The 23,882-nt window shown below is 54.1% G+C and overlaps 1 protein-coding gene across 1 annotated transcript in view; it reads right to left on the bottom strand.

The window, feature by feature from the left end:
- Positions 1 to 5,879, bottom strand: part of PSD2 (pleckstrin and Sec7 domain containing 2) — a 39,194-nt gene extending 33,315 nt beyond the window's left edge. Inside the window, exon 1 of the mRNA XM_015876270.2 lies at positions 5,622 to 5,879. The gene's annotated coding sequence lies outside the window, so the exon portion shown is untranslated. The remainder of the gene's footprint in view (positions 1 to 5,621) is intronic.
- Positions 5,880 to 23,882: the final 18,003 nt, after the last annotated feature.

Here is a 23,882-nt window from a genome sequence, read left to right as displayed (position 1 = left end):
TGGAGCCTGCAGAGCAATTAGTGCTCATTCACATCCAAATGACTTGCAAAACTTCATGTTGGGGAAACAACGGCAGTTTTTCGCTTTGAGAAGACCATAAAGCTTTAAACCCTTAACAGTTTTCCTGCTTGCACTATTTTGCAGTTACTTGAAAGGGAAAAATAAAGGCACGTACTTATTATTTTTCCCTGCATTCCCCTCTGTGAACCGATTCCTCTGGCTGCAGAGCATGGAGGAAGCTCTGAGAGTCTGCATCCTTCAGTGCTGGAGGTGCCACATTAGTGCTGAGAGCTGGCAAAGTTCCTGCAGGCCGGACCTTCCTCCTCCCTTCTCCCAGCACCTTTCACTTGGATAGAAAGACTGGAGGCCCACCTGCATTTTGGTTGCTACATCCCACCTATATAGTACAGCGCTGCCTGTCTTGCTCAAGCGCCCAGGCTGCACAGAGTCAATGAAATGATTGAAAAGATAATCACATATTTATTTCCAGTACTTCAGACTGGGACAGAGCCACTAAAAGAAAAGCTGCACTTCACTGCTCCATTAGGATGTGGTAAGTTGTTATTATCTTTAACAAGGCAACGCTATTCAGAACTCAGTGCTCCCATAAGCTGCTCAAACACATGGGAAAGCACATTGAGGGGGACTCATCTCACCCAAATGTAGACACCTCCAGCTGAGCTCAGCCCCCAACGTTCCTTCGGAGTCAGCACGAAGACTGCGTCTGAGCTCTATTAAATGTGTTACGAGCAGATCACACTCTGGTGTTCTCCAGCCAGATTTGCACAACCCGGGACAACAGTCCCAGCTGCTGCTGTTTATGTTGCAGACACCTACTTCCAGAAAACACCGCGCTGCGTCCCACATTCAGCCTGCAAACACTTCCTCTGTGCACAGCTTTCCTCAGACAGGCTTCTGCATTTGCAGGACAGACAGCAAGTGAGTAATCCATGCACTGTGAACCTGCAAACCTTTCTTCTTCCCCACAGCCAGCTGAAAGCAGCTCCAGCTCACGCTGCCCAAAGCACAGGCTTCTTGAGCAGAATGAAATGCTAACACTGACTTGCTTTGAAAAATGAGTCTCTTGCCCAGAAAATAGCACTGAGAACCTGATGGAGCCATTTTGTAGCTCCTGTGTAGAAGCTGGATCTGCCCTTAATGGACATGCTGGATAACCACGCCAATAGGAGTGTGATTTTCCTGATGAAGGAGGACAGCTCTAACAGGCATTGCTCATGCACTGATTGAAGGCAGCTTTATATAGACAGGGCCATTTCTTCCCCACGAGGGAATTAAGAGAGCAAAAAGCACTGCATCAGGACAGCGTGCTGCTTGGGCTGCAGGGCTCTCCCGTTCTCCTGCTGAGCAAGGCATCCTGCTCTAAGTAAGAATGTTGCAGGACAGCTGCTACATCAGCTCTGAGAGGGCTTTTCTAAAGCCTGGAGTTCTCCGAGCCTTTCTCCTGCTCTACAGATACTGTTGCATTTAAACATCATCCGGGAACCACCGAATGACATCTTCAGCTGAGGCTCAGGGCGGCCAGAGGGGCGGGCTGGAAAGAAGCTCGATGTAAAGACAAGAAAAAAGCTTCAGGAGATGAATGCCATTTGGCACGGCTCATCAGATGACCCAGCAGTACAGTGACACGGGCTCACAGCTATTAGACTTGCTGTAGGAGCGTGCAGCCCGAGACAATGATGCATCTGAGACCAGGAAGCTCTGCTTTTTATAGCATGCAAAATTAAAGGGAAAATGCCACCAAGGCGCACTCCAAACAGTTTGCTGTTATCTGGAGAGCAGTGGATATCCTGCCGTTCTGCTCGTGCTTACAAAGACTGTGATTATCTGCTGCCTCAGTTTTCTCACCTGTGCAATGGTGCAAGCTGCCTCATGGAGAAAGAAGAGCTTTAGCTGCTGGAGGATACCAGGAGAGCTGGATAAGCAGCCTTACAGGACAGAGGACGCATTTTCTCCAAAGAAGGCTGGGATCCCAGCTGCAGGCAGCCAGCTCCTGCTTTGGGAAGCTCAAGGCTGGTAAGGGGCAGCTAAAATAGCAGCCCCTCCCTGGTGCTGCTGACTTATGAGAGGTAACCTAAATGCTCATTAAAACACCACTTGGCAGGAACCCCATCCTCAATTACAAAAATCTTCCTTCATTTTTCTTTTTTTTTTTTTTAAGTCTGAAGCCTTTGGGGCCCATAATCTAATTAAATAAAGCTTTCTCACTTTCCTCCAGCCCGCTCCCATAGCTTCCATCGTAGCACTAAAGACAAATATATTCTTTTAATTTAGCAGCATCCCTTGCATCCCGTATCACCTTCTGGTCAGAAAGCAGCCCTGCTCTCTCTGTGTCCTGCTTGGACAGGCTGTGTCCATCACCTCAATTTTGTCCATCGCTTTGCTTTTGTTCCTAGAAAGTGCCCCAATTTCTGGGATCCCGGTGCAGCTCCATCCACTTCCACTCTTTGTGCCCCCAAATGCAGAGGAAATTCCTGAAGCAGATGAGAGCATCATACAGAGCATCACAGCGGTGTCCCCTGAGCCGGCCCCAGATGATCCAGCCCTGGGCAGGAGCTGCAGAGAGGCAGGAAGGCAGCCCCAGGGATCCCCTCCCCATCACTGTGAGGCTCTTTGCTGGAGTCTGTGAATTTTTGGAAGAACTATTGACATGATGGAAATTGCAGTTCCAGGTCAGAAATCCTCAGAAATCTGCCTGGACCTGGGAGGAACTTGTGCTGAAATCACACAACAGCAGCTGGATCAAACAAACCTGACAAGTACCACACCAGGGAGGAGGAGCTACAGAGAACGCTGAGCTCACATCGCTTTCTCTGGGCTTTCCAGAATGTGGTTGGTGAACAACAGAGCTGTCAGTCCCTGGGTCTGATGTGAGCTCTCCTGTTGGATGCTCATCAGGAGAACTCAGAGGTACACGGCCCCACTAAAAGGGAAAGCTGGGGCTCACCCCCCAATGCAGACCAGCAGGCTCTGTCTTTTGAGGAGGAGGGTTTCGGGTCTCCATCACAGAGCCAGAGAAAAGTGCCAGAGAGATGAGGAGCTCAGCTGCATGGCTGGGAGGGAGCACACAGGCCACCCAATCCAGCTGTGAGCCCTTCAGTACTGAAAACGCAATGGGGAGAACCCAGAAGGGGCAAGGCCAGCTCAGAGGAGAAAGAGCACATCAGGAACACCCAGAATGTGAAGGGACCAGGCCGGATAGGAAGGAGAGATCACCAGGCACTGCCCAGGGCCAGGGAAGAACCGCACTGAGACCTCAGCCACTCAGCCCCTGAGGATGGCATGGCAGTGGGGATGAAGCACCTGTCCGGGCTGACAAGAGCCTGTCCTCAGCATGGGAGGGAGTCAGACCTGCTCCTCTGGCCTGTGATTCCTCTGCTGTAACTGCCACGGAGAACCACCATGAGCATCACGTGCAGGAGGCACAACTTGTTTGGACCCATCTGACAACCGAGAGCCCAGACAGGACCCAGTCCCAGCACATCCCTGGGAATGGCACTGCCCTGCCAAAAGGGGCAGGAGGATCTTTCACCTTCAGCAAAGGGTGGAAGGCTGGGGGAGGTCAGACAAGGAGGCGTCTCTATAGCACAGTGTTGGCCACCAGCAGAGCTCAGTGGACCTCCAGAGATGTGGCTGTTGGCAGCACCACCCAGTCCACTCTGCTCACACAAGTTCCACACAGCCATTCCCCCAGCAGGAACCACTGCCCAGCCCCAGCACTTCGGTGGCAGGAGCAAACCTCACTGTGGGCTGAAGCCTGAGGCAGTGTGGGATGGAGGGATCTGCAGCAGTGGGAAAACTCACTGAGGAAGGGGACAGAACATGCCAGGCTCTCCCACTTCCCCTCGGGACTCAGCCATCCACTTTCAGACTTCATCCATTGTTTGCTTGGACTTCTCCAGGAAAAAACAGGTTAAGGGAAACCCTGGCCACACCACACACTCTGCACCTCTTATAATGGATGATCTGGTGAGGATATGGGATTTTACCTATTTTTTATACAAAAATACCCACTGACAATGTGCTGCACTCCTGGCTACAAACATTATCTACTGGCATGGGAGGAATTTAAGCCATGATGCCAGCTACTACAATGCAGGCCTGGAACTCCATGGAAATACTACCCTGATCCAACAGCTACACAGCTCTGTTTATCCTAGTAATTAATTCTCTCTTATGTTTAGTGATACAATTAGAGAAACACTGCCATTCTGATGGGCTGGTTTCCACCAATGCCTCTTGCTGTATTTACATCCCCACAATAGCCTTGGCCTTACAGAGAAGGGTGAAATCACGTTTACGAAGATAATGCCACATGCGTCCCCGAAGCATTTTATAGATGTAAAGTTAGGCTCCAAATTACACGTTTATTGTGCAAGCTCACAATGAGCTCAGATTAAATATTGACTAAAGCCAGTCTAACACCCAAAATAATGAAGATGAGCACAAAGCTGTGATTTAGCCCCAGCCGCTTGAGAGACACACATCTGTAGCACACAACGTGCCCTTCCCACGGAGACACGCTTTGTATTCCAGCTGGCCTTAGGCAGGAAGATTTCTTTCTCATACATTATAGATTTTCTTTCCCAACTGCCAACACATCCACATTACTGGCTGCAAAGGAAACAAATATAATAACAAAAATCAAACGCCGTCCCCCCACTGTAGTGACAGGCGGGCGAAGAGCTCCTCATATGACAAAAGTTAAGGCAAAATGGAAGAGAAACGTGGCCAAAAGCAGAGAATCCCTTCCCTTTTGTCCCCTAGGACGGAAGGCAGCAGGGAGGTGTGGGCATGGCAGGTATCTCCCAGTAGTACCCCAGCCTGGCTGTGCTGGGAAAACCACCCATCCTCCCTCTGCCATCCCCCTCCCCAGCCTTGCAGAAAAAAAAGCCCAGGGAGACGCAGATGCTGATACAACCATTACGATGAGCACACAGAGCTGGAGGGGCCAGCACACACCCCTCGCAGCAGCCTGACCTCTAAATCCTCTAATACAGTGTCGCCTCGTTCACGATTAAAAGCAATTGTACCCTAGTGCAGACAAAAAGGCACGGGAGGCGAGGCAGGATCTGGCGCGGCCCCGCTCCATCCAGATGCAGTCATATCACTTCAGCTTCTCTGTACCATCTCCATGACAACCATGTAATTTGGATGCAATAACCGCTGCCGAATTGATCTTTAAATGTAGCTTTGTTATAAAATATAATGCCGAGCACGGCGGGCTGGGGAGAAAGCCGGGCAGCCCCCAGCGAGTGAGGGCTGTGATCAAACAGCCCCCCCTTAATCTCTAGCTGCCCAACAGCCTCGCTGTTCCAATAAACGGGTGGATGAACCGATTTTAAAAGCAGGAGCGGTGCACACCAATCGTAGTGTAACATCCCCGAGGAGACAACACACCGAGAGCTGGAAAAGGGTGTCCATCATGCACACACACACACACACACACACACCAGGACGAGTCGATCTCCAGCAGCCAAAGCACCCAGCTGACGCGTCAGATAATCCGAACAGGAGTCAAAACCCGTATAATTAAAGGAAACAGGAGGGGGATCGACGTGCTGCATGACAATGAGAGCAGGGGAGCTCGCATTCCTACTTACCCAAGCAACGAATTGTTTATTTTTCGGTCCCTCCACAAATGTAGCTCCCTTTTCTCTTCAACAATCCATGCAAAATAATCTGCAGCCCCACAGACGGAGGAGTGGCCCCATCCCTCCCCCTCCGCCACCTTCCTAGACCCTGTTATTGGCTTCCTTCTCCTTTCCCTCCCGCTCTCCTCTCTCGCCGGCAGTGGTTACACCTCCCAGCCTTCCCTCAAGGTGTCAAGAGACTGCTCGGGATTCAGCGTGCAGGGTGGGAGGGACGGAGAGGGGGAGGAGGCAGGGAGCGATGGTGAATGGACCCAGGCGAAGGGTGGAAGAAAAGCCCCGCAGGAGCAGGGCAGGAGCTGGGCTGCTGGGGGCTGGGAGGCTGTGCTCACCCCTCGCAGATGCTGTCAGTGGCCGTGGGGTGTTGGGGTCATCCTCCCACAAGCACCCTGCAAAGCCTGGGGGGACCAGGTCTGCTCCCTGCCAGCAAATCAGCACCCATCTGCCTCGGACTGGCTTGAAGTTTTGGCCTGAAATCCTGCCAGATACACACAGTGACTTTTACAACGGCACACTTCCATGCACAAGCGTGCAGAGCTGGAAATGCCTGCAGGACCCACCCTGGTGCAGACCTCCATGCTGCAGGTCAGAGGGATCTCCGCCCTGGTAATCACTGGGCTGCAGCCCCATCCCACTCCACTGAGTCCCATCCCACCCTGTCCCGTCCCATCGCACCTCATTATATCCCTTCTCCATCCCATCCCATTGTCCCATCCCATCCCATCCCATTGTCCCACCCCATACCTGCTGCCTTCAGTAGCAGGGCTGCTTGTGTGCCCACCAGCAGATCTCACTCCAGAGCTGCCTGCTCCCCCACCACAGTGGGTCAGACCACGTGCCTGCTCACCATCACTGGGAATTTCTTTAGCCAGGTTGACACATCTCCCTTGTGACAGCCCTTGTGTGCAAAGGCGATGGTTTATCTACATGCTAGCAGAGGGGCCTGGCTCAGCAGGGTCGCTGGTGATGCAGGGTGGTTTGGCATGGGGACACAGCACTTCCACTGCTCTGTGTGCCCCGTTCCTGTCCCTGCAGACAGCTGGTGGCTGCAGTGACCCAGGCTTCCACGGGCACTCAGGTCAGGGCTCCTGAGGTCTCAGCCAGTTCCTTCGATGTGAGCACACTGCACCACAACAGCTCTTTACAGCCTCTTGCCATGCACAGCCCATAGCAGGCCACCACGGCCACCCGCCCTCAGCTCTGTGCCTCACATGCCTCCTTCCCCTCCAACAGCTGAAAGCTGGCTGAGGGCTGTCACCTCTGGCTGGACCTGTGAGCAGGGAGGGAGGGTTTGGGGTCAGTCCCAAAGAGGTCCAACTATCCCCTGGAGAAAACCACTCCCTGGACTCCATAGAACACACATTGCTGAATAAGCAGATAAATCCCCAACATCTGGAATTGAAAATATCATTATGATCTATAGCAATGCATCCAAACACCAAGATGAAGTCATGTCCTGGAGCAGCTCAGCACAGCACGGCCAGATACACTTCCAGCTGGGATACCCGCAGCACAGCGCTGGGCTTGTGTGCCAGGGATGGCCGCGGTAATGAACCATGTAATGAGCCACCCTGCAGCTATAGCCAGGACTTGTCCAACAAACCCACGTGTGAACAAAGGGATCTGTGCAGGGGAGGCACATGGCTTGGGGCCAGCAGCAAGGACAGGGACAGGTCCGGGTGTGGGGCTGACAACCTCCCTTGGGTTCCTTCCCCTCACGCTGTCACAGATCTCTGCCATGCTCCTCTCCCAGATCAATTCTAATGTATTTGTAATCTACCAATTATCAGGTTCGAGAGCTTTAACAGAGTAGGGGGGTAAAAAAGAAAGTGTGATCAATATTCATCAGCCTGTTGTACAGTTCGGTCTGAAGGAAAGCAGCAAAATCCAATTCCTGTGCAGCCGCTCCTAAGAAGCAACATCTGCAGCACAAGAATATGATGGGGCTGCAAATAACTGGGTTATCAATCACTGCTCCTGGCTGTGAGCGCCCCGACAGCTGGACTTGGGGAGGAACCTCCCGGCGTCCCATGGGGTGCTGGGCTTGTCCTTATCAGCTGTAGCGCACTGCAGTAAGACTGAACCCGAGCTCTTCTGGACTGTCTGCTGATCTGTTACACACCTCGGCCACGTCATCACAGTTCTCAGAATTAAGAAACTCCTCAACTGTAATGGTGTTGGACTCGCTGTCCAGCTGCCCCGTGTGTGAACAGTGCAGATGTGCTCTCTGGGGAAGGGAGCAGCCTCTGGGAGGGGTCACCTTCCCTCCACACCTGGCCCACCCCCCAGGCCCCAAGCAATGGGAACACACCGGGGAGCATTACAGGGGCTGCAGAGCACACAGCAGACATGGAAGCGAACTGGCAGCACTCTGCACAGCACGGGACACTCCGGCCAGGCTGATGGGAGCAAACATCGGGTGAACTATGTGAGACTGTGACCCTGACACTGCACCTCTATGGGATGCACTGATAAACTTGAGCTCTCTGCGAGGCTTCTCTGACCAGTGTGGAGAAGCCAGACCTACCCACCTGCTGCCTGCAGGTCCTGCTGACCCCCCTTGGCAATTCAAGAACCACCCTGGCTGCAGCTCAGCACCCACACCTCAGCATCCCTCCAACAGGCAGTTTCCAGCTGTGCCCAGCTCACAGCACTCACAGCACACAAGGACACTTCAGGGGGCTGTGCAGCCTTCTCCTCAATATTTTTCTATGAAAACACTGCAAATGTTTGCATCATCCCACAGCAAATCCTTTGTAGTTCCAGCTGGGGCTCACCAGCTCTCAGTACCAGACACTGCGATGCAGCCAGATGGGAGGGGAGGCAGCTCCGACCCCGCTGGGTGCTGCAGAGGGCTCTGATACCCACAACAACCTACAGCATTTATTTTCTTCTGGACATACATGCATCTGAATATACACACATGCACACTCACTTATAGTTCTTAACACCAGTGAACACAATTTCCATCGACTGCTCTTTCCAGTTAGCCTTCCAGTTCTCTCCATTGCATAACAGCTAATTCGTAGCTTTCGTTATCATTTCTCTGCTTTTCCTATATTTTTTATTACTATTATTATTGCTGCTTTTGTCTTCCCTAACAATGACAGACTGTTAGCTCAGAATATCTCTGATAACTACAAAATCCTGTGCCTGCTGGGGAGGAGGCAGCTTCTATCAACGTTCTGCTAACAACCTTCTTTATCACAAGGTTTTCTGTTCAAGTTCTCCAACCATTTCTTGTTCTCAGCTTAGGAAAACTGACCACTCTTCAATGCCTTTAGGCTCATAACAAATGCAATGGCTCTAATTTTCAAAGATTTTGAACTGAGAAAGAAAGACTAAAAACCAATTTTGGAACGATAAACTTCATTTACATCCTATTGTCTATGGGTGAAAGCCTGAAAACAGTGGGAATGGACATGTAAATGATGAGGTTCCACAAACACCGGAGCTGGCACCTGACTGGGAGAGACAGGGAGCAGAAGAGCTGAGGGTGAGGGGTTCCCACAGCCAGGAGAGTGTTGCATTGTATGAAGGCTTGAAGCCATGAAGAGGGACGCTCCCTGCTCAGCCCACCCTTTCTTGCCATGGCAGATTGAATAGGAAGGATGCTGTGCGTAGCTGATGGGGAGATGACACACACCCCATGGGATGACAGGACCTACGTGTGCCCTTAGGGCTGCTAAGGGTGTAGCACTCATCCTGCTGAAATGACCGCTGGAACTGGGATGGGGTGCACGAAACGACCCGGCCGAAGCCATCACAGATAGCGAACGTCACCGCAGTGAGCACAGCAGGAGGGGACAAAGGACAACTCACTGGGTGGCTGCACTGAGACTGAAACTATTTATGATGAAGCCATTAGCTGTAGCCTAACGCCTCATCTTTTTTGAGCTGTGAGGCAGAAGAAGACAGCAATCTCCTGCAGGTAGAGACCAAGAGCAGTTAAACAACTTAAGAAGAAATCCATTTCAGTAAACTATCAGCACAAGACCTTTTGCAATGAAGAACTACAACTGTAACCTTCACGACTTCATTTTTCTTCTCCTGTATAAAACTCTCCCACCAAAGCATCAACTGCTTGGGCTGATAAAATGTATTTCATCAATGAAGAAACACTGCTACATTATATCCTTGCTCATTTCACTTCAAGATGTTCTGCTTACTTTCGAGCAGTGCTGAATTTCCGTGAGGCACTGGGAAGGGTCAATTCACTGCATGGGGACTGGGAAGGAAGCTGACATATGCCTGGAGAGGTGCCATCACCAGCACAACTGTAGCTCCCATCAGGGACAGCAGCAAAGCCACAGCCACCCTGCCTCCATCCTCACATGGCCACAGCTCTTCTCACCAGGCACATCCACAAGGCAGAGGACAGGAGCTGTGTTTTCAGCAGCAGCTTATCAGCCCACAGGTCCACATGGAACAGGGGAGCAGGTAAGTAGTTCCCAGCCTGCTCTACCTTCTAACTCAACTCCCATTTCCTAAACCACCGCTGACGTCTATCTAAGTAATCATTATCTCTGCAACCCCCCCGAGTTTCAGCTTTTGCCAAGCATCACGCAGAAGATCAGGAGCTTTGGAAAGGATGCTAAGCTTAAGAAGCTGCCATTGCAGGCGGCTGCGGGTGCCTGTCACATTCCTCCTTTAATGCACACACACACACTCTACGTGCATGCGCTCTGTCAGCCGCCGAAGCGAATATTCGCCGTCAGATCTTCCGAGCCGCAGCACATTTTTAATCAGTCAGATAATTCAATCATCCCGTTCAGACCTGCTCTGCGCAGCTGCCATTTGCAAGCATCAAAGCCAACCCATCAGAAACCGTGCGGGCTGGGGGCTGGGGCTGGGGGCTGGTTTAGAGTGCCAGCAGAAGGCAGAGGAAGGGCACTAACAGGGTGGGTTAAATGAACTTATTAGGAATATTTCTGAGGCACCCAGCCATCCTCAGCAGAGAACAACAGCACGGCACCAGGGCAGCACGGGGGTCTGCAGCATTTGTGATGGTTTGGCAAATCCCAGCGGGTGGAGTGTCAGCTCCTGCTCGAGATGCTCAAGGCCAACGAATGGGATACGGACGTCTGGATCTCATTAAAATTAATGGAAATTGGGTGTCCAGACCTACAGGCAGCTTTCAGAAGCTTCGTGTCTATTTATAATTAATGTTCCCAACAGGGTGACTAAATATTTATACAACTGATTGTGTTATATGCAAAATGGAAGAGGTGCCCACTGGTAAACCAGGGCACAAGTGAACAGCAGTCTCATGGGATGTCAGGTTCAGTCCTTGCTGTCTCCTGTTTGCAAACCTCCCATTAGACCCAGCACCAGGCAGGTGCTCCCAGGGCACAACACGGCTTATTTCAACGTGGCCTGATGGTGTTCCTGGGCTCCGCTCCTCTCCCTCCCCACAGCTCTGGCTCCCTCAAAGATCCGCACCAACTCACTTCACCTCTGCTGACGTCAGTCTCTGATATGACAAATTCATAATGTCACTGAGTTCACCCAGTGCAGGAGTGTGGTGGAGCTTAATCTATGAACGCTCCCCTGCCTTGGTCAGAAATGCTATAGATGGCAGACACCAGGCAAGAGACGGGCAGCAACCTGCCTCCATGGCCAGATCTGTCTTCAGCTTCTCTGCTACACTGAAAATAACCATTAATGTGACCTTTCCACGTGACTTGGGATGCACTGTGTAGACCTTTCACTGGTTCTCCTGCCCATATGTCACAGCACGGTAAGGGCTGTGGTTACTGCTGCAGCTGACTTAGCACAGGTACACAAAGCTCCAAAGATGAAGCTGAACATGAGCTGCAGCCACATCACCTGAGCCTCATGGGCCGCTGGTGGTGAAGGAGGAAAAGATGCATCACTCCGCTCTGACATCATGACCAGTCTGCCTGGCGTGGGACATTCAGAGCTCCATGGCTTTGTTCTCAATTAACATGATGGGCTTTGCAAGACACACATTCAGATTCAGGGCTTAAAGCTGCTGTCCTCAGACAAGACGTCAGAAGGACATCAAGGACACATGAAGAATAAAACAGCTTTGTTTTCCTTGAGAACACCTTTCTGCTTATTCTTTAATTAAACAACAGCAGGCTGTGGACTTGTGAGAGCAGAAGGATCCCAAGACGGAGGAGATTAGGAGATCTACATAATGCGAGGATGTAAACCTTTCCCACCACTGCCAGCGTGGCAGCTGATGCTGACAGAATCCGCTCCATTACTGAGCTCATCACTAGAAGCTTCTGCAGAGGATCCTGCAGGCGTTCATCGTTTGATTTCATAAGTAATAACACACCCCAAATCACAGCAAACTTTCAGTATTGTGAAAGACATAGGGGTGATGGGCAAGGATTTAGGAGCAGGTTGGAGAAGCCTCTGTGAGCGGTGACCTATGTAAAAGCTGGTCTCTCACCACAGCACAGGCATTGGAACTCAGTGATCTTTGAGGTCCCTTCCAAACCAAGACATTCTGGGTTGCTGGGACTCTATGAGTTCAGGACTCCTCCCAGAGCCTACGCCAGCCCAGCAGGTCTATCCCTTGTTGATACATGCATAGGCAATAACTGAAGATCTCTGCTATTTTATCACACAAATCCACAGACAAGGTAAGCTCCTCCATCTAGAGAGCCTGTGTGGTACGAGGCTTGGCTATGGAGGCTGGGAAGCACAGGCAGATTTCAGCCTCAGGATCACTGATATAATTGCTCCCAAAGAGCCAGGTCGGAGCCCCTGGCCCAAGCTCATCCTAAGCCCTGATGTGACCTCGTTCCCTGTGAGCATGTCCATGTGGCACCATGCTGGGAATGCAATCGTGCTCCCAAAAAGAGCTGCATGGATTGCTGCACTGACAAACTGCCCTAGATTGAAAAGAATAAGCTCCTTTCTGAAGGGAGATAATTACTCTATTTTAAAACTAAGTGGTTCAAGGAGAAAAATACAGGCAAGAAGGCCTGATGCCTCTGAGCTTGGGATGGGAAGCAGGCTGCAGAGAAAAGCAACTGCAACTGCAGAGCTGTTGTACTGCGTGCTGAAGGTCCTGGGCAGAACTCATGTAGAGCACCTGGGCCCAGCCCATGACACCAGCGCTGCTCTGAGGCCAGCACCAGAGTCCCCTCTAGGAACTGTGGCCATGCAGTAAGGAACGGCCTGACCTGCCCATGGGGAGCCCACAGGGAAACTCCTGCAGGGAAAAGAGCTGTCACTTTGACAAACTGTCTCCCACAGTGAAGACCAACAAACCAGAGCAGACAACAACAGAGTCATTAATAAGGCCAACTTCTGGCATCTTCCTGGATCCCCCACCACTGCGATCAGTGACTTCACCAGGCAAGCACAGAAGAGGCTTCTTCGGCAGTTTTGTCTTTGCTGTTTAAAATTCAATAGCTCCACTTTTTAAGTGGGTGGAAAAGAAACAGTTTTTGTGCAATAAGAGCCCACCCTCCTTGTCCCCATTTGCATGAAGGAAGCTCTGGGCTCTGAGCTTGGCACACGCACCTCTGGCCCACAGCGGAAGGACACCAAGAGGGCTGAAGGATGTGTCAGCTGCTCCCTAGCCCTGCAGTACAGGCACTTTCCTTGGCACAGACAGGTCCTGTTTGCACGTCTCTTGGTTGGAAGTTGGGGGTAAGAATTACGCTCGGTCACGGTGCTCCATCAGCGCGGCCACCAGGGATGCATCCCCAGGGTGGGCAGCATCAGGACTGTCCCCGTGTTCCCTTCTCCAGGACACAGTGGAAGCAGCAGGATCTGCCTGCAGGACTGCCTACACAAAGAGAAATCCTGCGTGTGGAAACTGCGAACAAGGGCATGGTGCACCTTCAAGGCAGCAGAACACCCATTCTGTGGGACCCTGTGACCTGGAGAGAACGGCAGAAGCACTGGGCTGGCCCCTCACACAGGAGACAGATACTATTTGTATAAATGCCTGCTTCAAAACGTGTGCACCCTTCCATTTGAGAGGAGCACTCCTGCCTTGAGCAGTTCTGCTTACCAATCCCTTCTACCAGCCATCCCCTCCCTCCTTGTGCCACAGCCGCTCCACTCAGCTCCCAGCACAGCCACCATCACATGGTCTTATCTCAGCCACGCATAACCTCAGTCCTTTGTCAAGACGGGGCTTAGAGAGTTCCCTAAAGTTAACGAAGCAGGTCCGTCCCCTCATTAACTCACGGGCCTGTCTCCTCTGATTAGGTTGTGCTGACTCTGCTTGCACACTGCGCTCGCTGCTCTGTGCTCTAGATGTGGGGACACTGGGGCATTTCCAGCTGGGACACAGACAAAGGAAGGAGATAGCAGAGCCGTGGTTACCACCAGAGCAATTCGGGACAAATAATTAGAGGCTTTCATGCCTAATTGGATCTGTACTGTCAACCCAGGACAGGAGATGCCTTAACCCTCACTGTCTGCCTGAGATTGCTTGGCAAGCCATAAATAACCACAGACATGGTCCAAAGCTCATCAGCCCTCAGCTTCCACCCTGGATGCTCACCCCTTCTTCCCAGCCCTGCCACTGAACTGCATTAGTAGGGGCTTACATGCTGAAGACAAGCTATCTCCAGAGCAAGGCTTGTGAGACGTAAGGTCATTCCCGATGGGCTTCAACCTGCCTTGAGTTTCCAGTTACAGACCAAGGCTCCAGCCTCACTCGTGGCCCTACAAATCCTTCTTCCCTCCCCAGCTCTAATGGCTCTTCCAGACCCCAGGAGCACAGGCACTTGAAGACTAGGCATGCAAACAAGAAAAACCAGTGCCACACGATGGCCAGAGGACACTCAGACCCTGAGAGCAAGTTGGAAGCACAACCCATCCCTCTGAGGTCCTCCAACACTTAATGCAGAAGGCAGACATGGACACCCAGGGTACAAGGACCTCCCATGGCAGCAAGCAGGCTGACTGCAAGGCCAGACGAGCTTCCCCTGGACACACACCAAAGGAGACACGTGCTGCTCAGGATCGTGACCTGCAGATCTTCCACCAGGCACAGGACACACAGAAAGGCAAAGTCACGGCAAAGGACGGTCCAACACCCTGGGCCAGGCAAAAATAGATTAACCTACTTGAAAATAGGACAACATCGCTAAAGAGTAGGACATCTGGTCAGCACAGCAGGAGCTCACACAGAGGAGGCAGCTTGTCCACACACACACCCAATGAGCAGCATGAAGCATCTTCAGGGCTGCAGCTGGGATGGGTGTTCCCCAAGAAGAGCAGCTCTCCCTCTGCCTGTGACATCCCTCACACTGTGCCCAAGCTCCCCCAATCTCTGCTCCATGAGCCCCAGTGCTTTGCCCCAGCCACGCTCCCAGCCCACCAGCAGGGCACTGCTCAGAGGACACGGCCAAGAAGTGATACAGGGCTGCCAGCACTGCACTTGTGTGAGCATCTTCTAAAGCTCTGCAACCCACCACCAGCACCAGGCTGCGGCCGTGCCAGGCATGACGGCTTTCTAAAGAAGAAACAAGAAGGAAAAGGACACGGATAGCAGGGACATCAAAGGGGCCTGGCTGCGTTTTGCAGGGGAGTTCATGCCACGCTGCTGACCGGCCGCTCCAGGGCTGGGCTTTGTGTTGGCCTTGGCAGGACAGGCAGTTTTTTTGGCTTAAGATCTCACGCTGGAACGGAAACCCAGAGCACCAGGTCTCAGGACGGAGTTCAAAACCCTGTTCCCTGATTGTTGCTGCTCAAAGGAGGTGGCAGGAAACCATCCAGGCCTGTGGGGAACTTTCTTTTGCAGAAAGCTGTGAGCTTGTCAGAGCTGGGTTCTCTCTGCCAGGTGCGGTGCATTCCTTTCAACTTAGGCCTAAAGCAGCCTGGGACCAGCAGCCATGGGTGGGCTACAGCCAGCTGGGGGGACCACCACAGCCTCCCCCTGGTGCAGTCAGGGGTATGAGAGCTGCCGGGCCCCCACCTCCAGCACAGGGGTGCTGAGCCCACCACGCTGCCAACCACAGCTGCCCAGAGACGGTGCCCCATCCCTGGAGGTGCCCGAGGCCACGGTTAGGATCCTGAACAACCACAGCTGATGGGGGGCGACCTCACTTTATTGTAGCAAAAAATACATTAGGAAAAGCATCCCAGCTTATCGAATGTTCCGCTATCCCGGGACCTGCTTTCCATTGCCCGTCGGCAAAGAAGTGAAAGCAGACGCAGAGCTCCGAGCAGGAGCGGTGCCCGGTCCTAAGCGAGCACCACCCGCAGGGCCGGCAGCACGGCGCGATTAGACAGCTCGGCTCGGCGGCGGCATCCCGGCACCGACATCCCGGCACCGACATCCCGGCACCGACAGCGCCGCCAGCAGCCGGCAGAGGCACCTGGTGAGGCCCGAAAGCATCACGGGGGAACGCGCCCCGGGACGGGAGCTCCGGGACAGCAGCGGCTCCTGAAACCACGCCTGGCGCTCAGCAACCCGGCCCGGGCGGCAGCCGGACGGAGCTACGGGGGCCGGTTCGGGGCATTTCGGGGCATTTCGGGGCACGCTGCTCCCCGTCCCGTCCCGGTGTGGATGGATCTGGCGGTATCGCAGCCCGCTCCGTGTTCCCTCTGCCGCGCACTCACCCGTTCTCCACGTCGTTTCCCCCCGTGGGGCGCCGGGTCCCTCCGCTCCATCGGGCGCCGCTCCGCGAGTCCCGGACCCGGCGCTGCCGGATCGACGCCGCGCTTTGGTGCCCCCTGGCGGCCAAGCTGCGTCCTGCACCCCGGGCGGGCACGGGCGGCGTGAGCGGGGCGGGGGCGGACACTCGGCTCCGGGACCCGGCGCTCAGCGGAACCTCCGTGACGGTCAAACCCAGACTGCACCGGCCGTGCCCAGCTGGTTCTGGAGCGGTGCTGCGCAGTGACCCGGCTCGTGCCTCGTGCCCGGTATCACGAGAGTGCAAGTGCCCCTCAGGGCCCTGCAGGACATGGGACGGCGTCAGTGCAGCCCCGAGGTGCTGCTGCTTTCCAGAGGCAGCTCTGGACGCTCCGCAAGCTGCCGTGGGAGCACACTGCATGGACACCGAGTCATAGAATCGTTAGGGTTGGAAAAGACCTGTGAGATCACAGAGGCCAACCCCACCCCACCGCTCCCACTGACCACATCCCCTACATGGCACACCCCCCTGGCAGCACACACCGATGCACTGTCACTCCTCCAGAGAACAGACGTTTCCGAATATCCAACCTGACCGTCCCCTGGCACAACACGAGGCCGTCACTTCTCATCCTATCTCTGTTACCAGGGAGCAGAGGCGGGACCCCCCCTTGTCATTACCTCCTATCAAGGAGTTGCGGGGAGCGATGAGGTCCCCCCTGCGCCTCCTCTGCTGCAGACTGAACAGCCCCCGTTCCCTCAGCTGCTCCCCATAGGAGCGGTGCTGCAGACCCCTCGCAGCTCCCTGCCCTTCCCCGGGCCTCAAAACACGGGGCAGCGGCCGCTGCTTCGGCTCCACGCGTCCCTCCCGCTCTCCCCTCTGCACGCCCCCCATCCCAGGGCTGGGGAACAAAGAGCCGGGGGCGCGCAGCCCCCTCCCTGCCGGCAGCAGCTGCCCTGTGCCCCGCGCTCAGCCCCACGCACGCACGGAGCGGCCGCGTGAGCAGCATCTGCCTCCCGGGCACCACGTTGCTTAGAGACGGGGTCCGCTGGGAGCCGAGAGCCCGAACGTGGCAGGAGTGATGGAGCTGCTGGGGAGCGAGGGACGGCGGGGGGGTCACACGCGGGGCTGCGGAGAGACACCCCCGGCCTCCGAGTGGGCGGCTCTGAAGCGGGGAAAAAGGGGTCGAGAGCGGCAGCGAGAGTTCAGCATCAGCGAGATGAGTTTAATCTCCTGAGGAGTCTCGGGTGGGGGGAGCGGGTCAGAAGGATCGCGCTGACACCAGGTGTTTCTGTTCCCCATCCCCCTCCCGGGGCACGGGGGGAGGCTGCGCTCAGCGGGGGCAGCCGGATGCGTGAGCTGCGGGGGGAGCAGGGTGATGCTGGGGTGTCTCCATTGGGGTGAGGAGCTGCTCTGCTCTCTGCAGGGACCCGCCTTCCTCTTCATCCCCCCACGTCTCTTGCAGGATCTTGGTGAAAGGGACGGTCCCGGCACCTTGTTGTCTACACTCTGATGAAGGTACTTGAAGCAGAGAATCAAATCACCATAGAAGGTTTTCCCATTCACTGAACCTTGAGCTCAAATCACACTGTCCCCATTCTCTTCCATCCATCCTTACCTTGCTTTCTGATGTGACCATTAGTGGTAATTTAAACTACAGACTGGAACAGGTCACCCAGAGAGGTAGCAGAGCCCCATCCCTGCAGACAGCCACAATACAGCTGGATTTGTACATTTGATACAGCTTTGGGGTCCCTTCCAACACAAACAGTCCTGTGATGCTGTGACTCCTTTAACATCAGGCTGCCTTGGGGTGGTGTCCATGCCAGATGATCCTTCCCTCCTCGTGCTCCTTCTTCCCTTATGTCCCAAGCTCTCACTGTGCCTGCAGAACCATTCTGCAGCCAGTGCCTGGGGGCCGGCTTTTCCATATGGCACATCTCCTGCTGGGAGAGGCCTCTGCACACCTGATACTGATGACTCCCCTTGGAGAAGTGCTGCTGGACACATCCAGCCTGAGCTGCAAAGAGCTACTTACTATCCTGGCTGGATGGGTGGGATGCTCCGTCACCCAACTCTTCTGTATGAAGAGTGTATCCAGCTGCCCCACCATTCCTGGTCTCGTTGTAAGAAGCCAGGTATCCCAATACAGGAAAAGGGAACTTAATTCTCCTGAGAAAATCCCTTCCCTCTTCCCAGCATTCAGCAAACTGCTCTTTGATGACTCTCAGTTACTGCCAGATAACTGTTCTTTGGTTCCTTCCCTCTCTGCCTTGACTCTAAGTATATGGCAAGTAGGGCCATTTGCCAATGTTTGTGTCTCGACAAACAGTCTGTCAGCATTTTAGTGTATGGCTTCAGCTGGGATCAGCTACGTGTTCTCTCCCCATTAAATGGCAGAGCTGTGTGCAAACACCCTGGCATTAAACCATCTGGGGCACGCTCGGGGCCAACTGCAGATCTTCCAGGAGCACGGCAGGAGCCCTCTCACTCCAAGGCAGGGGGTGATGCAGAGCTGCTGCTCCGGGGTGGCTGCCTGCAAGGGTACCAGCCCCCATCCTGCTCCAGGGGCCTCTGCCATGTAGGGTTATCACTGGGACCTGCTCCCCTTTGCTCCCATAAGTCTCCACTTGACTTGTGCCAGGCCCTGCCTTGCTCTGGCATGAGCCAGCTGCTGCATGTGGCAGTCCTTCATACAGCAGAGGCCAGTGGAAACAACTGCTTGCTGACAGCACACAGCCCCATCCCAGCACCTTGGTAGGAAGCTGCCAGTGACTTCACTGATGGAGTGATAAAGCAGCCAATCTCCATCCCTGACTCTTGGGAAGCTCTGGCCTTCAAGGCTGGGAAAAGGGCAGACTTTCTCCCAGCACTGTTCTCTCACTAGGGACCCTTCTGCCTGCATGGAAACCCACTGGTAAGACCTTCTGGAACTATAGGCCAGATGCTGTTCAGACTGAAAGGCTCTGAAGGAGTTTGTGTCTCAGAGAGCAGTGATTCAGATAACTAACTTCAGCAATGACTTTTGCAATGTCTTCTGTCCCCAGCAGTCTGCACCAACAGCAGAAGTTGGCTTTTTGCCCAGGTCACGTTCTGCCTTGGTATAGCTATTACAGGAGAAAAGCAAACTGGAAGAATAGGTAAGTGGGGATGTGTGTATCCTCCCTGCCATCAACTGGAGCCAAGGCCTTCTGAGTTACCCAGAGCAGGCAAAGTGCCTCCACTGACACCGCAGTGGTCAGTCCTGGGATCAGTGCTGCTTCGTATCTTCATCAGTGGTGTCAAGTGGGACTGAGAGCATGCTTGAACTGGCACAGGGTGCGCAGAGAGGTGGCAGTGCCCCATCCCCACACACAGCCAAGGTCCAGCTGGATGGGCTCTGAGCACCGCTGGAGCTGTGGGTGTCCCTGTGCACTGCAGGGGCTGGGCTGGGTGGCCTTTGAGGTCCCTTCCAACACAAACGGTTCCGTGATTCTATGATTCTAAGTGAAGATTCTGGCTGAGGTCAGTAAAGTTTAACAAAATGTAGACTGAAGATTTCAGGCAGAGCAGCCATGTTACCACAGCCCCCCCAGCTGCACTCAGCAGGGAGCAAGAGGGACAGTGGAGCAAGAGATGGCCAGAGCACTATGCAAGCAAGACTGACGCCCACAGATTGCATTACATTTACTTGGTGGGCCTGTAGGTGATGCTGCTTGAAAGCTGATGTGGCCTGAACCAGGTCTGCAGTGGGTTTCAGTGGCTGGGCTGAGCTGTGGAGTGATGGATCACACAGGCCCCACTAAAAGCAAGGCATCCCCCTGCCCAGCTTTTATCTGGAGGTTATTGTTATTACTGTGCTCATATACAAGCTCAGTTTCTTTCCAAAATGAACGTTTCCTGATGTACGAGGACAGAGCAATCAGCAGCGCCACAAAGGTGGCCATCAAGAACTGCAGATGACAAACACGGAGCTGATCAAAGGTGGCCTTACAGCAGCTATTTCATGTATCCGCCATCTTGTGCCAATGACTGTCATTAAGCTACAGCTGAAAGCAGCAAAACAAGTAAAAACCGAGCCAGAGCAAAGGCAGCAACTGTGGCAGGTGCTCCGTCACAGAAGCTTGACCTGCTTGAAATCCTCCAACCCACGTGCTGGGTCCCCGCAGGGTATCGCTGTGCCAGGGATGCATAATGGGGGCCATGGGTAGAAGCAGCTCTGGAACACACATGTGACACCCAGAACTCACCCCACGGCTGTGCCCTGGGCTGCATCAGCTCTCAGCAGCATGCACAGAGCTGCACACTCACATTGGGCTTTCATTGACGTGATAGTTCGATCACAGCTGTGCTCCAGAGGGACTGAGCACACAGGTGTGATGTGCGCACAGCCAGGATGCTTTCCACCGGGGTGCCCCCATACAGGGAGTAGGAATGGGAACGGGGTCTGCGGGGGGAGCGGAGCTGCACGGGGATAAATCAGTTTGGGATTAGAAGGTGGCACTGGCAGCCTGCCATGTGACAGCCAGGAGTGCGCAGCCAGAACCCCAGCTGTCAGCCTGGTGGCAGCAATTAAATGAGGTATCGATTGAGGAATTGTTGTCTGCAGGGTTTAAAGATAAGATCGATGGAGACCAAAAGGTTTGGGCTCCGTTTACTAATTAGCCGAGCACGCCTGGGAGAGAAACCTTTGGAAATGCAGAGAGCTGAGCTGGAGCCGGGCAGCGCCTTCCATGTGCTGGGGACAGCCGGCCCTTCCTGCTGGCCGCTCCTCACCGCCCCAGCTCACAGCCATGAGGGTGACGGCACCGGGGTGCCCATGGCAGGGAGTAAAGGCACCGAGCTGGGGCTGCACCCAGCTGCCTTCCTGCCTGGGCAGGGGGAGGGAGAGGGGCCGTCTGTGTGAGGAGTAAACCAAGAGGAGAGCTGCTCCCTTTGCATTGCAAATTCTTGGAGGGTGAATTGATCCATTCCGCAGGCTCTGGCATTAGCTGCAGCCTGAACTCATTTCTCTTCCCCGTGCTCCCTGTGCAGAAAGCGCAGAGACACAAAGGAGACAAATGTGGCACAGGCCATTTCTTTTTGTGGCTTACATGCTGACTTCACCCGTGCTTTCTGGAGCTAAAACAGGGGGAACGAGAAGAGGCTGTATGCCCTCTGTGCTTTGCTCCCTCACTGCCGAATGATGTGCAGGACATGGTCAGATGGGGACAGGCGAGTGACGGCATCGCTTGGATGTGGTTTGGGTGGCGTTTCTGCCGGCTGCTGCATCAGGAGGGGCAGCCTGTGGCTCCAGGAGTGGCTTTGCTTCTCAACCCGCAGAGGAGCCGGGCCAACTCATCCCTCCCTGGGGATGTCTCAGTGTCAGGCTGCTGCAGCAAGAGGCGCTGATGCGGCTCCCCCTCCCCATCCCTCTTTTCATCCCAGATCCTGAGAAGGATTCAAACTCAGCAAACATGGTCAGCAGCCATCGGCCACATCCTGTGACCCGCGGTCAGCCCGGGGCAGAGCTCTGTGTCCACCACGGCCATGGAGCAGGCAGTGCTACAGGCACGTTCCCACCATGTGACAGAGTTCTGCTGGCCGCATGACTGGCCACAGGCCCTGGGGAAAAGCCCATCAGTTTGCATTCCCTGCACAGCTCAGCTGTGCCGGCGCCTCTCACGGCACAGCATGAAGGAGTGGGGTGTACAGCACTGCTGATGGGTGCGGAGCATCCTGCCCAAAGCTGGTCCTGGCTGGGGCTGCACTCCCTGCTGAGCCCACTGGGAAACAGTGACACAGGGTGGAGTGGTGCATGAGCAGGCTGGGGGTCCGTGGCCACCCAGAGAATGGATGTGCCTGCAGGGCAGGCAAGGATGAAAGCAGGAGATAGAAGAGAAAGCAGAGATGAAGGGCACTGTGACGCCAGGGAGTGGTTTCAGGGTGTCCCAAGATTCACAGCAGGGCTGGGCAGATTTATAGCTTTGTTTTCAGGGTCTGGAAGCAGCCTCCAGTCATTTGGAACTGAGGAGGCAGTGTCCTTTGCCTTTTCTCCTGCTCTGGATTGTAAGGCTGAAAGCCACACTGGTCTCCCAGTTTGCTAGTACTTTCCTAGACCTCCTCACGTGCACGATCTCAGTGTGGTCAGGTGCTCTTTAGGATAGACCCGCATGTCAGCAGACAGACAAAAACAATCCCAGCAGCGTGAAGGTTTCTTATCAGTGCATAAGTGAGAAGAAACCTCCATCTTAAGACTCAAGAGGAACCTCATCACTGTGCACAAAGTTACCTATGGAGAGGGCATGCAGAGGACGGAGCCAGGCTTTTCTCAGGGTGCACAGTGCCATGGCAGGAGGTAATGGGGATAAACTGGAACACAGGAGGTTCCCTCTGACCATCAGGAAGTGTTTGTGTGTTGTGCAGGTGACAGAGCACTGGCACAGAGAGGTCAGTGGGTTTTCATCCATGGAGATGGCCAACAGCCACCTGGACGTGGCCCTGGACACCTGTCTCCACTTCAGCAGAGGCTGGTGCAGATGGACTCAGATGTCCCTTCCAGCCTCAACCAGACTGTGACTGTGATCTTGCTGGAGGTTGCATTTCCAGTCCCTTGTTCTTCCTTTCAAGCCAAAGTCATGGCTTCCTCTAGCTCCTTCCTCTTCACTTGCCCATCATTGCGGCTGTCCTGAAACCCAAGCCAACCTCCATCCATTCCTGCCTGTGTGGGGCAGGCAGCCACCCTTCATGGTTTCCCTGCAGCCCTGGGAAGCAGCGGGCTCAGTGTGTGGGCAGAGCTATCACATCCAGGAAGCTTCACCAGCCGCCTCCGTGCCAGGGGAGCTGTGCAGCCCCTGCAGCACTGCCGTGGCCGTGGCCAAGGCCATGCAGGCAGACTGTGCATCCCACGCCGAGCTGTTCCTGCTGCCCAAACTTCCTCAGATCTGGGTCACTGCCTCTCCCCTGCCATCGTCAGAAGTGGAGAATAACTCACTGCCTTCATTTATGCTGTTACGTTGGAGATATTTATAGTGCGTGATCAGTGCTCTTAAAGAATTCCCTCTCCACACACTGCACTGTCTCAGATCTTTCTCCTGCCTGTGCTGATGGCTGCATTGTTTGCTGACCTCTTGCATTTTGTTTGGTGACTTCCATCCACAGACTTCAGGGCAAGAGCTCTCTCCATTCCACCCCAGATGTTCCGCTGGGTTCCATGTCTTTCTAGGCAGCCTGATCCTCAGGTAGAGGGACATGGTGGGGATGTGTGACTGCAGCTTCAGCTGGACATTAAACTGTTCTGTCTCCTGGCACATCCTACACAGAGAAGGGACTCACCTAGAACAGGGGAACACATTCCTGTGCAGAGCGAGAACAGCTGAAGCATGTGGTGAGGTGACAGTGCAGACATCCAAAGACTGGATAGGCCAATACAACTCCAGCTGTGCTCCTCCAGGTTTTGGGGACAGGATGGATCTAAGCGGCTGCTTGGATTAGCACAAGGGTGGATTTCTCCCAGCAGTTCCTGGTTTGGGCCGTGTTACTGTCATGGGCACTCTGAGCATCCAGTAGGAACCACTCATCCCTTGCGCCTGTGCTGGGACCCTCTCAGAACCAAGGCAGGAGGACATGAGCTACCCCAGCTACCCAGGACTGCCCCCAGCCTTGTACCAGAGGA

The sequence above is a fragment of the Coturnix japonica genome, chromosome 13 (genome assembly GCF_001577835.2).
Source record: "Coturnix japonica isolate 7356 chromosome 13, Coturnix japonica 2.1, whole genome shotgun sequence".
NCBI classification, from domain to species: domain Eukaryota; kingdom Metazoa; phylum Chordata; class Aves; order Galliformes; family Phasianidae; genus Coturnix; species Coturnix japonica.
Note: the sequence above shows the minus strand (reverse complement) of the source record. Positions and strands in the feature narration are given on the sequence as shown.